General features: G+C 41.6%; 1 protein-coding gene across 1 annotated transcript in view; it reads right to left on the bottom strand.

Moving 5' to 3' along the window:
• The window catches only part of CLDN10 (claudin 10), a 90,021-nt gene that overhangs the window by 32,653 nt on the left and 44,166 nt on the right, over nucleotides 1–13,202 (bottom strand). The gene's annotated exons all lie outside the window — the stretch shown is intronic.

Genomic DNA, 13,202 nt, shown 5'->3' with positions numbered 1-13,202 from the left:
ACCATTTCTATTTGTGTTTTCCACTGCCAAAACCTTTGTAAGATGCTTTTTTTGTACTCTGAATATTAAGAGAATGCTGTATTTTAACAATATAAATAAATAAGAATGGGGGGCAGGACCCAATCAAAGCTCAAAATACTCCTAGAAATGTAAGTGCAAGTCTCTTAGTTATAAATCCATGCCTCTTAGTTATGCTCCACAAGGAGGACCTTTTGGAATCCCTCCTGGACAGAAAGCTGAAATGGAGGACTTCTCCCATGGCCTCTTGGGAAAATCGGGGGATTCAGAAAACATTAGCCAGGAAAAGTAATGCGATTGCGACTAAGATTATCACACACATTGCGATTTGAGAGGGTTTATCCCAGGAATAACCATGGAATAACCAGCAACAAATCATTCAGTGGGAAATCCTGTGAATGATTTGTTGCTGGTTATTCCCTGGTTATTCCTGGGACAAACCCTCTCTAATCGCGATGTGTGTGATAATCTTAGTCACAATCGCATTACTTTTTCTGGTGAATGCCTTTTGAATCCCCTGATTTCCCCCTGTGTGTCTAAGCGTGGGCTATTCCAGGCCAGCAAGGTTATTTGGGCACTTTAGAATGGAAATCCAACCATGATCCCAAAAGGTTCTTGGGGCATCTGGAAAGAAATTGTTCTTGGGCCCCTTTTTTCCCATTCAAAAGATTCATGGGTGGAAGCTTCTCAACAACACACAGTTCTGACATTCAGATTGTGTTGAAAGAGTGTTGTTTTTGTTTTGTTTTTTAAGAAAGAGGAAGTTAATACAGAGCTACAGATCCATTTTGTTGTTGTGTGTCTTCAGATTGTTTCCAAGTTACGGCAACCCTAAGGTTGACCTATTATGGGTTTTCTTGGCAAGATTGTTCAGAGGGGGCTTGCCTTTGCCTCCCTCTGAGGCTGAGAAAGTGTGACTTGACCAAGGTCAACCAGTGGATTTCCATGGCTAAGCAGGGATTCAGACCCTGGCTTCCAGAGTCATAGTCCAATGCTCAAACCACAACAACATGCTGCTCTCTAGAAATACATGTGCACACAGCAAAATCCTAACAATTTTGTTACCTTGCCCACCATCAGGAAATATCTGAATCAAAAAGCAGAACAGTTCCTAGAATGACAATCAAAGCTTAGAAAAAGTGGCTAAAAACACAACTGGTCTGGGATTGCAAACATTGTATACTTGGGAATTATTCTTCATTTGCAGTAAGATCCAGAAGGCATTGAGACAGGAGTGGAAATGATGCAGTTCACTGATTAAATTATACATGTCCATTGTCTCCACTGGGTATCCAAAGGCCAGGACCAGGTGTCCATTTGGATGCATAACTGTTATTTAGAAATTCTTGGCCTGTTCCAGCAGTGCCCGTCAAGCCTCTTGCCCAGCCATAGTGGTATGTACATATGCACCATGAGCAAAATGCTTTCTTATCATAGACTTGCCGTTGATGTGCCCATGGAAGTCATTTCCCACTTATGTTGATGCTAAGGATGGGAGCCTGACAAAGAATACCAGATGCTGTAGGAAGGAATTGGCAAAACCACCTCTGAATATTTTTTGCCTAAGAAAACCCTATGACATTCATGGGGTCACTATAAATTAACAGGCAAAGGCGCACACACGCATGCACGCGCACACACACACACATACAAGGTGAACCTATGATGGGATTTCATCAGCAAGATTAGTTCAGAGAGGATTTGCCATTGCCTTCCTCTGAGGCTGAGAGAGTGTGATTTGCCAAGTTCACCCAGTGGTTTTCCATGGCTGAACAGGGATTCAAACCCTGGTCTCCTGCAGTCCCAGTCCAACACTCAAACCACTACACTACACTGTCTTTCTGCCACAGTTTAGCACTGTAAAATTTCCCACTGTGAGGACGAGAGAGAGCTCAGTAACTCTGTGTAGAAAAGTTCCAAAGTTCAGTCCCTGGAATCTTCTTTAGAAGGACCAAGTAGAAATGTGAAAGACATCTGCCTAAGACCTAGAGAAATGCTGTCAGTCAGACTAAGCAATATTGGGCTGGACAGAGTAGAAAGTTGGGACAGAGTTGGGGTGGAGGTACCATTTGGATTACAACTCCCAGAATCTCTGACTCCCCGATTGACTGAGGCCTGTTACAGACTGCTTCGGGTCTCTTTGGAGGTATGCTATTTAAATGATGCCTGGGTCCTAAGAGTCCGGAGGTCGCACCAAAGCCACACTCCATTCCTAAGCACTGGAGTGCAGCTTTGGTGCAGCTTCCGGATTCTTAGGATGCATGCATCATTTAAACAGCATACCTCCAAAGAGACCCGAAGCAGCTTTATTTTGGCAGTCTGTACCTAGGGTTGCCATAATTCCGGACCTCCAAACTGGGACAAATGTAGGACAAAAGTAGGACAAAAATTTCAAATGTAGGACACATTTTATAAAAATGGAGGACATGCAAAAAATTGATGATTTTTTTAAAAAATGTTAATATTAATGCATGTTTCTTAGGCATGATCAAAATGGAGGACATTTTGGCATTGTTCCTAGACAGATGGCAGAAACATGCTTCCCTTTCTGGCCAACCTTCCTTCCCCATTCCAAACAGCACATTTGGGCATTGAAGAGGAGGAAGAGTGGAAAAGGCAGAGGAGGAGGAAGAGGAGAAGAAGAAGAGGAGGAGGAAGAAGAGATGGAGAAGAAGAGGAGGAGGAAGAAGATGAAGAGGAGGAAAAGGAGGAAGAAGGAAGAGGAAGAAGGGGAGGAAGAAGAGGAGGAGGAGGAGGAGAGGAGGAAGAAGAAGAGGAAGAAAAAGATGAAGAAGAAGGGGAGGAAGAGGAGGAGAAAGAAGAAGGAGGAAGAAGGGGAAGAAGAAAAGGAGGAGGAGAGGAGGCAGAAAAAGAGGAGGAGGAGAAAGAGGAAAGGCTCTTTCCTCTGCCTGGCTGCCTCCGTCGCCGTTTTGCCCCCACCCCCGGGATTCCCCCCCCCTGCGATGGAGGCAGCCAGGCAGGGGTTTGGGGCTTCGCTTCAGCTGTCCTCCAAGCCCCAGCCAAGCCTGGAGGACTCCGCAATCGCGGAGGAGCCTCCAGGGCATGACTTGGGCTTGGGAGACAGCCGTCCTCCAAGCCCCAGCCAAGCCTGGAGGACTCCGCGATCGCGGAGGAGCCTCCAGGGCATAGCTAGGGCTTGGGAGACAGCCGTCCTCCAAGCCCCAGCCAAGCCTGGAGGACTCCGCGATCGCGGAGGAGCCTCCAGGGCATAGCTAGGGCTTGGGAGACAGCCGTCCTCCAAGCTCCAGCCAAGCCTGGAGGACTCGCTGGGGGGGGAGTCCCGGGGGCGGGGCCAAACTGGGACGGGACCGTGCGGACCCGCCCCAAATCGGGAAAGTCCCGCCCCCAGGCGTTATATGGGAAGCCTATCTGTACCGGGCCTGAGATATTCTGGGAGGTCTAGTTGTAAAAGGAGCCTTCCCACTCTGTTTCATGTTGGTGTTTAAGGCAGCTTCTTATATTTTCCTACCCCTTTTGTGTTTTCAGGCAAAACCCAGCTGCCAGTCATTGAGGTCTGCAGCCAGAAGCCAAGTTAGACTGAAGCCAACAATGCAGCAAAAATGAAAGTCAAGATGGCACCTGGAGCCTATTATCATTTGGTCCCAGATTGGGAGAACATTCTTTTAAAGTTTGAGAACACGTGTGGTGCTTTTCAAACTCAGCAACAAAGAGTAACTGTTCCAGCATGAAGCTGCTTAACAGACGCACCCATCATCCAAAAGCATATTGTTTGAGTTTTATACAGAAGTCCTGAGTTGCAGAACTGGGCACTGCAGAAAATGTTTTGTTTGTGAAGGCTGGAAGACAATCTGTCATAGCAGTCCTCTTTTTCAGGAATATAATCACAAGCAACCATTTCTAGCTTCATAAATTAAACACGGATGACAGCGTTGTTTGTTCCTTTGCCAGTATAAACAGATTAGGGTCGTCACGCCTGTTGTTCTAGATTGTTTTTCTCTCTCTTTTTTTTAGCACTCTCTATGTTGGGCCACTTCAATCTCTTCCCTGCCCCTTGAAGTGACATGGTTTCAGGGTGCGTGGGTGCAGTTGGCCAAGATAAAGACAGGTCATTATTAACTCAGGCCTGAAATGTTACCTTCTGTATATCTCACTGAATTTGCCTGTGTGCCTAAATTCTGTCAATGAGGACTTTTCAAGATTTCTTGGGCTATCAAGATATTAAAATCTGGGTTAATGAATATTTTTGTATTGACTAGTTTCAAATATGGTTTGTAATTTCTGTCACTGACATGAGAATGGTGAAACGAAGCATATTGGACATTTCATATACATGTTTAAAGTTTACTGTGTATCTTAGCACTTTTCTGAGGCATTGTCTGTTGCTGTTCATGTTGTTGCGGCTCAAAATTTTTTTAGTGCTGCCCCTCATTTTTCCTGCTGTATCTTTACAATGGCATAGGATAATCACACACAAAAATCCAAACATGGGCCAAATCTTTATGCATTAAGTATGCCCTGTTTCTACCTGAAAAAAAAAACAGCCTTCATAATGTCTGAGGTCAGGTGGCAGGGGTGAGACATCAGAGATTTAAGTCTTTCCTGCTGTACTGTGGTCACCTGAAACTATTATTCCCATGAAAAGCATGTGACAGCGGTGATTAATATCAATCCACCCTCCCTCTCCATTAGTTGCTTCTCCCAGTAATCTTGGTTTGGATTTCTGTGGTCACAGACAGTAATTTTTTCTTTACCAGTTATCAGAAATATAGGCCTGTTACAGACTGCCAAAATAAAACTGTTTCGGGTCTCTTTGGAGATATGCTATTTAAATGATGCATGGGTCCTAAGAGTCCGGAGGTCGCACCAAAGCCACACTCCATTCCTAAGCACTGGAGGGAAGCTTTGGTGCAGCTTCTGGATTCTTAGGACCCCTGCATCATTTAAATAGCATACCTCCAAAGAAACCCGAAGCAGCTTTATTTTGGCAGTCTGTAACAGGCCATAGTATCATCCCAACCACTTCTTAAGCTATTGGCAGAAAGCCAGCTCCCTAGACCACCTGTGCCATCACCAACAGCTATACCTTGCTCTGCAAAAAATCCCAAATAAGAAATTCTTAGGGGAAAAAAATAAGTAAAAAAATTAATAGAAAGTCCAAAAAAAAAATTAGGTAGAAGAGAGGTAGAAGATAATTACATCTATAAGAACTGCTGTGATCCAAACTACAAGAAAAATGAAGATCATATGCAACAGATGGTTCAAAGGATACATTAATACTTTGTTTTTTGCCATCAAACTGACTTTGACTTATGGTGATCCTTTGAATGTAAGATCTCCAAAAGTTCCAGTTATCAACAGCCCTGCTCAGGTCTTGCAAACTCAGAGCTGTGGCTTCCTTGATTGATTAAATCAATTCATCTGTATGGTAGTCTTCTTTTTTTTTTTCCTACTGAGGAAGATAGGCCTGTTTTCTGCTGCTCCAAAGGTAGGACCAGGTATCCTCAGCATTCTTCTTCAGCACCACATCTCAAATGAATTAATTTTCTTCCTATCTGCTTTCTTCATGTCCAGCTCTCACATCCATACATGGTAACGGAGAATATAATAGCATTAGGCTTCAGTTGTATATCTTTACCCATTAGGATTTTGTCTAGTTCTGCCCTATTCCTAATAGTCTGCTGATTCCTTGATTGTAGTCTCCATTCTGATCAATGTTTGATCCAAGGTATGGGAAATCTTTAACTATTTCTATTTCTACTTCCTTGTTATTTAGGTTGAATTTATGTACATCCTCCATGGTCCTTATTTTTGTTTTCTCTATGTTTAACATTAGCCTGTCTTTGCACTTTCTTCTTTGACTTTATTTAGTGATTGTTTTAAGTCTGTGATGCTTTCCACTAGTAATATGGTGTTGTCTGCCTATCTTAGATTGTTGATGATAGACAGGATATTTTGGATTTTCAGTCCAAAAAGTACTTATATTCTTCCAGATCACATGCACATATTTTAGACCAGAATTCAGTGGAACTTGCCAATTTCAATGGACATAAATTAACCAAGCTCAAGGATGTGGGCAATATTCCCTAGCTTTTGTTCACCAGGAAACAACTTTTGGAATAAAACTCTGGTCAGTTTTCAGATAGCTCAATGGCCTGTACACAGCTGGCTCACAAGCAGCATACAATCAATTTGCTGCAGATGGTTTTCTTGTTTCATAATCACTCTAAATGGTATAATGCCCATGGCTTCATTTTTCCAGTCAGACTTTGTTTGCCATTTATTGTGTTAATCCTTTTGGATTATCTAGTAGTGCATATAGACATTTGCTGTTGTTGTGTGCTTTCAGGTTTTTTAAAACTTATGGTGTCCCTAAGATGATCCTATGACTGGATTTCCTTGGCAAGATATATTCAGAGGGGGTTTACCTTTGCCTTTCTCTGAGGCTGAGAGTGCGTGACTTCTCCAATGTCACCAAGTGGGTTTCCATGATTGAGCATACATACTTACATAGAAACACTTGCGTGGGGAATAACCACAGCCAGCAGTGTCCATATACATATTCACACACCAAATACTGCAAGTTAGACTTAGCTTTATCTATACAGCTTGGTTTTCAGGTCAAAGGAGGACAATTAGCTGCCATAACTTTAAAAATTCTCTATATGAATACAACATTACACATAAATTAATACCATGAAGTACAGAACAGATGGTTTGATTGTGAACTTACTAAAATATGCTTCCAGGATAGTTTATGTATATTTAAGGATTTAACGGCTATTTGAATAAGCAGACATTGTCAGAGCAGTATTTTGGCAATGTCTTGTGTACAGATACCCCTTGTCTTATTGCAGTCAATCAATCATGTTGCCACAAAATTGTTATTTCGTTTTGTATACTGAAGAAACAGAGGGAGACAAGGAGAAGACACTAAACCCTTTGATCCTGCAAATGATAATTTTAAAAATGGTGTGTTCGTGTACTGAAAGATCTGTGTTGGCCAGAGCTAATATAAATTTAGGGTTTTTTTTTTAATGAAAGGTGAGGTGTGACTGAAAAGTAAGAGTTACTTACTTTTCCATTGTGGGCAGAATCTGAAACCGATTCTCAGAAAACGAGACCACACAGCTGCTTGTAAATATCCCAGTTTAGCAGTGTTCATCATAAATAAAGGATTGCTCCAAGATAATATTGTTGTTGAGCTACATTCTGTGTGTACAGAATGTAGAAATTCACCAGGACTGCCCAACCAAAATATTTCTTTTACTTTTGGGTATTGCTGCTGCTTCTTAAGCCAGAGAGAGAAGGCAATTAGGTACTCTCCATGTTTATGACTACAACTCTCCTAATTCCAGTCATTAACTGTGTTGTAGTCTAGTCCCTTGCCAATTTAAAACCAGGTGTTGTTTTTATTTTATTTTTTGCTTTATTCTGTCCTGATAATGGCCTCTTGTCTAGCGTATACTTAACACATCAAGACCATCAAATGTTGTGGCAGTCCTGTTTATTTCAGAGTGATCCAGAGTTTTCCATGGTTTGCACAGCCAAAGGCTTTGCTATAATATCTGAAGCACAAGGTAATTTTCTTCTGAAATTCTTTGGTGTGTTCCATTACCAAATACAGTGCACCCGTGTCATACGCAGGCACACTATATGCAGCTTCCAGCATATGCTGGAAGCTGTGCCGGAAAGGCTTCTCTCGCGTCCCGGAAGAAACAAGGGCGTGCGCCGTGGGAACAAGCCCATTGTTTCTAATGGGGCACTGGGTGTGCGCCATGGGAACAAGCCCATTGTTTCTAATAGGGCTTGAGTCTACATGGTATTTCCTTTATGCAGCGGGGTTCAGAACAGATCCCTGTGTAAGAGAAGGGACAACTGTAAATATTTGCAATAATGATCTCTAGTGCCTTTTCCTTTTCTGAACCCAGCTTGGATGTCAGACATTTCTCACTCCATAGATGGCAATGTCTTTGATGTAAAATCTTGAGCACCACTTTGCTTGCACAGGTGATTAGTCTGGTGTCCACTACAGTCCCTGATGTCCCCTTCCTTGGGGATTACAATGTATATTGAGTGTTTCCAATCTGTGAGCCATTATTTCTGAAATTGTGGGCTCCTCATCTAAAGGTTCTTCTCTGAAGAAATTTGTCATTCTTTCATAACCTTTGTATAATTCTCCAGTGTATTTCTTCCATCATCTTTGTATTTTGTCTTAATCATATAATGTCTTCCCCTGCTGATTATTTAACATCCCTAATCTTGGTTTAATTTTCCCTTTGATTTCTCAGATCTTGCAAAAAAAGGTTCCTTGTTCTACCTTTTTGTTGCCTTCTTCTATTTCTTTGCACTAATTACTGAATTAATTATCTTTGTCCTTATGTACAAGGTGTAGAACACCTTCATTTGAGATCCTATCCTTATTTTGCCTCATCTTGTGCTTTTGTTTCTCATCTGCTCTGAATAATTTGATGAGTGTCATCAGCCACCCAATTAGATATTTCTTTCCTTTTGGTTACAGAAACTTCCTTGATAATAATAATGTTTCAGTCCACAGTTCTTTTGGTTCATGACTGATAAAAGTACAGTAGTCCAGAGCTGTTCCTTACATGGTCATTAAATTGTTTAGATTAAATTTTGGCACTGTGATTATTGTAATGTTCTTATTTAGCTTAATTTTTTTTTATTAACAGTTTATGGTTTTTGCTACAGTCTGGTCCTCGTCTTGCTTTGTGAGACAGAATGTAGCCTTTTCTTCTGCTGCTTCCAATTATGCAGTCAATTTGATTTCTACCTTGGTTGTGTGGTGATGTTCTATAGTCATCTGTCCATGTGCCTGTAGAATGTGTTTGAAATGAAAAAAAACCTGTTGGCCTTATAAAATTCTGCAAGCTTCGTTTCTGTTTCATTTCTTAATCCTAACCTCTTCAACAATGCTGAATTCCACTCATCTATGTGGGATCAACTTCTAGCACAGAATCTTTTTATTTATTTTTTTCTGCATCTGTAGTTGAAGCATAAATTTGGATTATGGTTATACTGACTGATTTGAAGAAATCAGTTTAAACAACCTTGGTTTTAAATTTTGGAACCTCTCCTATTATATAGGGGCAGCATAATTCGAGTGAAGATTTTGGGAATTGGCTAATACTCCTTGGGATTGAATAAGAGTCTTAGGAGTTTATCGCATTGCTTCAAACCCCAACTTCCCCCTGCCGCAATGAAGTCTCTTCCGAGAGAAAGTCGGGTATTATCATACATAAAATGCCACCGATGTTGCCGCCCAGCTGAATCCTGGCTAACTTCCGGCTAGAAGCTGTGCTCAGCCAGCCTTTTTTCAAAATTGAGAAGCGCTCAACTTCGCAAACTGGCCAGCTGAGCACGGCTTCTAGTTGGAAGTTAGCTGGGATCCAGTGGGGTGGTGGCATTTTGCATATGATAATATCCAACTTTATCCCAAAAGAGACTTCAACGCAGCAGGGGTAAGCTGGGGCTTTTAAGCCATGTGATAAACTCCTCAATGTTTTAGTTTCCTCAATTACTCAGTAATTAGAAAATAATAAGGAGTTGTGTTGTGTCTTTATGAAAACATAAATTATTGGTGTCATGTTGAAACTGGTTAACAGTTGCTGAAATTGATGTTTGTGATTGCACATTGTTTCCAAATCAGGAAAAAATAGCTGGTGATCATATAGGTCTTTTGACCTAATCTAACTTTTACTGCAAAGGAAGAAAAGTTGTTTGTAAAATAGTAATGCAATATATCACTTTATCACATATTAGAAATGGGTAATATAATCCAAGTCCCCTTTGTTTGAGTTGAAGTACTCTGTTACAATCTGGAAAATATATCACAAAGGCCATCTAGTCCATCTGCCGCCATGCTGGAATACACAAAGTAGTCCCAAAAGATGTCCATCTGACATCTGCTTGAAGACGTCCAAAGGAGAGTCCACTAGTGCAGGGAGGGCTGCCAGAGGGGCGGCCTTGGCCCTCTCCTTTGCTACACTAGAGCTCTCCTCATGAGGAGGCCTCTCCACCGCAGTACAACCAGGAGAGGTGAATTTGGGCCTCTCCTTTGGGATGTCATCTGGTGGGGGGCAGTACTGTCCTTCACCCCATACTGATGCCATTGGAGTCCACCATCCTTCGAGACACTGTTGGACAGCTCTTAAAATGAGAACATTCTTATTAATGTTTACCTGGAATCCCCTTTCTCATAACTAGAATCCATTGGTTCATATTCCAGTCTCAGGAACAATAGAAAACAAATTCATTTCACCTTCTACAGTATGTGACATTTGTTCAGGCTATCATATCACCTCCCAGTTTTCTCCAAGCTAAACATGCCTAGCTTCCAAAGCTGTTCAGATGTGAAATAAAGGGTTGAATGTCTTCTTAACACAGGTTTCATGATTTTTCATGATTGCTCAAGAGCTCACAAACCATGGCTTCAGCTACCAAGAACAATTGGTGGGCCAGTTGCTCCCCCTTAGCCCCCTTTCCTCCTCATTACACTATTCTGGAGCTTTATTTTATGCTTGTATTCAATTAGAATTCACAGTTAATCTAAGAATAGTGACTCAGCATCAGTGTGCCCAGTACAGCAAGTCAGTCTGATAATATTTCAAGATAGCATGCCAGGATCCAATAATAGGATAGTAAGTCAGGATCTGATTGTTCGAAGTGGACCATAGAAGCATGAAGGGTCAGAGTCAGAGGTTCTGGGCCAGAATTTTTCCTTTCCTGTGCCAGTCTTCCAAATGCAAAGTAATTTTTATATAAAAGAATGTTTGACCATGCAGCTCTTTCTACACTAAGATTTCAACATACAGTAATTGACTGTTTAGAGTGACTCAGAAAGCTGAAACAAAAATTGAGTGAGTTAGATGGATTTAGAAAGTGTATCATTTAATGGGAGGAACCCCATGGATTCGCACCAAATCTGTAATATAAAGAAATCAAATACATTTATTTTAAATCTGTTTTGGCTTTAGTTCTATTGAAATATGTGCTGCTAAACATCCTCGGTGGAAGAAACACAAATGGAGTTATAAGTGGAGACTTTGAAGAGGACAGTCAGTGGGCAAGAGAAGATGTTACTTAAACTAGTCATGGAATCATAGAGTTGGAAGAGACCACAGGCCAGCCAGTCCAACCCTCTGACAGTCCCATGCCTATAAATTTCCCTTTGCAAATCTCTCCCTTGCCCACCTGCATCAGCATTGCTGGGCTCACTTTTGCTCTCTGATTCTGGCCATGGCCAGCATTGGTTAGGATTTGCAGGGAAGGAGTAAGGTTCACATTCGCTCTCACTGCTCTTTCCCCCACTACTGGAAACTCTGTGTTGCTTTTGTAATGAGTATTGTTGGAATTGGTTTTTTTTAGTGGAGATACTTCCAGATACATCCATATAGAATTGATCCTAAACACACTTACCCGAGAGCGTGTTTCAGTAGTCATACTGATACAGTACTTACTTATAGGTAAACATGTAAAAAAAAATTGCACCGCTAATAAGGTTTTACCTTAAGTTACCTTTCCACATATGGAGTTACCAAATCCATAATATAAAAATCATAATTAAGCACAGTTTGTCCATTTATTTTGGCTTGGATTTCACTGTCTTATTCAATACAAATTATATTAATCACATGTAACTAAACCCAGCAAATGATCTGGCTCATTGTTTGTTTCAAATGGGCCGTTGATGAGGAATGGTTTCCTCCTGTTTGACCTTGGGCCATTTTCTCTCTTCTTGGAAATGCATTCCCTTTAGACAAACATGGTACCACGGTACAGAGTTACAACTGATTAAGGAAAGAAATTGCCATAAAATGTTGCAGGCAAAATCAGAAAATGAATCTTAAAAATCAGATATGTAAGGCATACATGTGGCCACCACCACAACTGCCATGACAACACCTTTTGTGGTGGCTGTGGAAGGACATTGAGGGTGGGTGAGAAAGACCAGAACCTATCAACCCCTTTGACAAAGACCTTTGACAAATTTAGTTTGTTGTTGTGTTCTTCAAATTGTTTCTGACTTATGGTGACCCTAAGACAACATATCACAGGTTTTTTTTGTGCCAACATTTGTTCAAGTTTGCCTTTGCCTTCTTTTTGCGAAGAGAGCATGATTTGCTCAAGGTCCACCCAGTGGATTTTTCCATGCCTGAGAAAGGGATTTCACTAAAGTCATAGGAGGAAATCACAGGGACGGGGCCTCTCAATTTGTGAAAGAGAAGATAGCGAGACAATTTGAAAATTCATGCAATTACTGATTACTTATCACACCTTAATTCGCTGTAATGACCTCCCCGAATGCGACCCAGATCTTGTGTGAAATAAGTCATAATTGGTGGATTCTTAATTGCGATTGGTAACCCTGCGCATGCTCCACCCATGAGACTCCAGATGAAGGACAAGAGCATATTTAGGCAGTGAAAGAGAGATGCAAAGAACCCCACAATTTAAAAAAGAAGTTGGAGGGGGAGGAAAGAATAATTGCAAGAACATGCTTTTCACTTAACAAACGAGCTTATTATTCACTGTGTACTTGTTCAGTTAAAATGTGCATATAAGGGGTTATCCCAGTAGTTCCTGGTCCTTGTCGCTTTTAGCAGGCAGCAGCCCCCCCCTCAGCAATGCTGGAGAAGTCGGAAGCAAAATTTGGAAGCGGAATTGCAGCGAGGCTTATGGGAACCCCCCTTCCCACATTGGTGGGGGAGAAACCAGGACCAAAGGAGACATGTACATCACACCAAACAACAGCGCACGTGTGCAAAGTTGTCTAGGAACAAGGTTTTGTGACTTCACCAGTTCACCAAATTTTCTTAACTGTGGATTGACGGGTGATGTATTTCGGAGTACATTCAGACTGGCCAGCAATTGGCGTGTGGTAACCTTTCGCACAATAATGGTGAATGCACATGATAGCGTTCAGGGTGACACTAGATTATACTTCCAATTTCCAGTCATGTGATATCCTCCATAGTCTAATGCTCAAACCACAAACACATTTTTATAGTTTGAGCTTTTGTAGATTTATAGCTCAGTTGTTTAGAGGCAAGTATACTGTAGCCTACAAAACCTCATAACAAACTAGCTAATGCGGGACCTGATCCAGACAGGCTTTGAGGCAACCCTCATCACGTGCGAGGGTTGCCCTGATAGGTGGAGTGCCCACACAGCTGCAACAACTC

The sequence above is a fragment of the Sceloporus undulatus genome, chromosome 3, assembly GCF_019175285.1.
Source record: "Sceloporus undulatus isolate JIND9_A2432 ecotype Alabama chromosome 3, SceUnd_v1.1, whole genome shotgun sequence".
Lineage (NCBI taxonomy): Eukaryota > Metazoa > Chordata > Lepidosauria > Squamata > Phrynosomatidae > Sceloporus > Sceloporus undulatus.
This window is presented reverse-complemented; position numbering and strand designations above follow the sequence as displayed.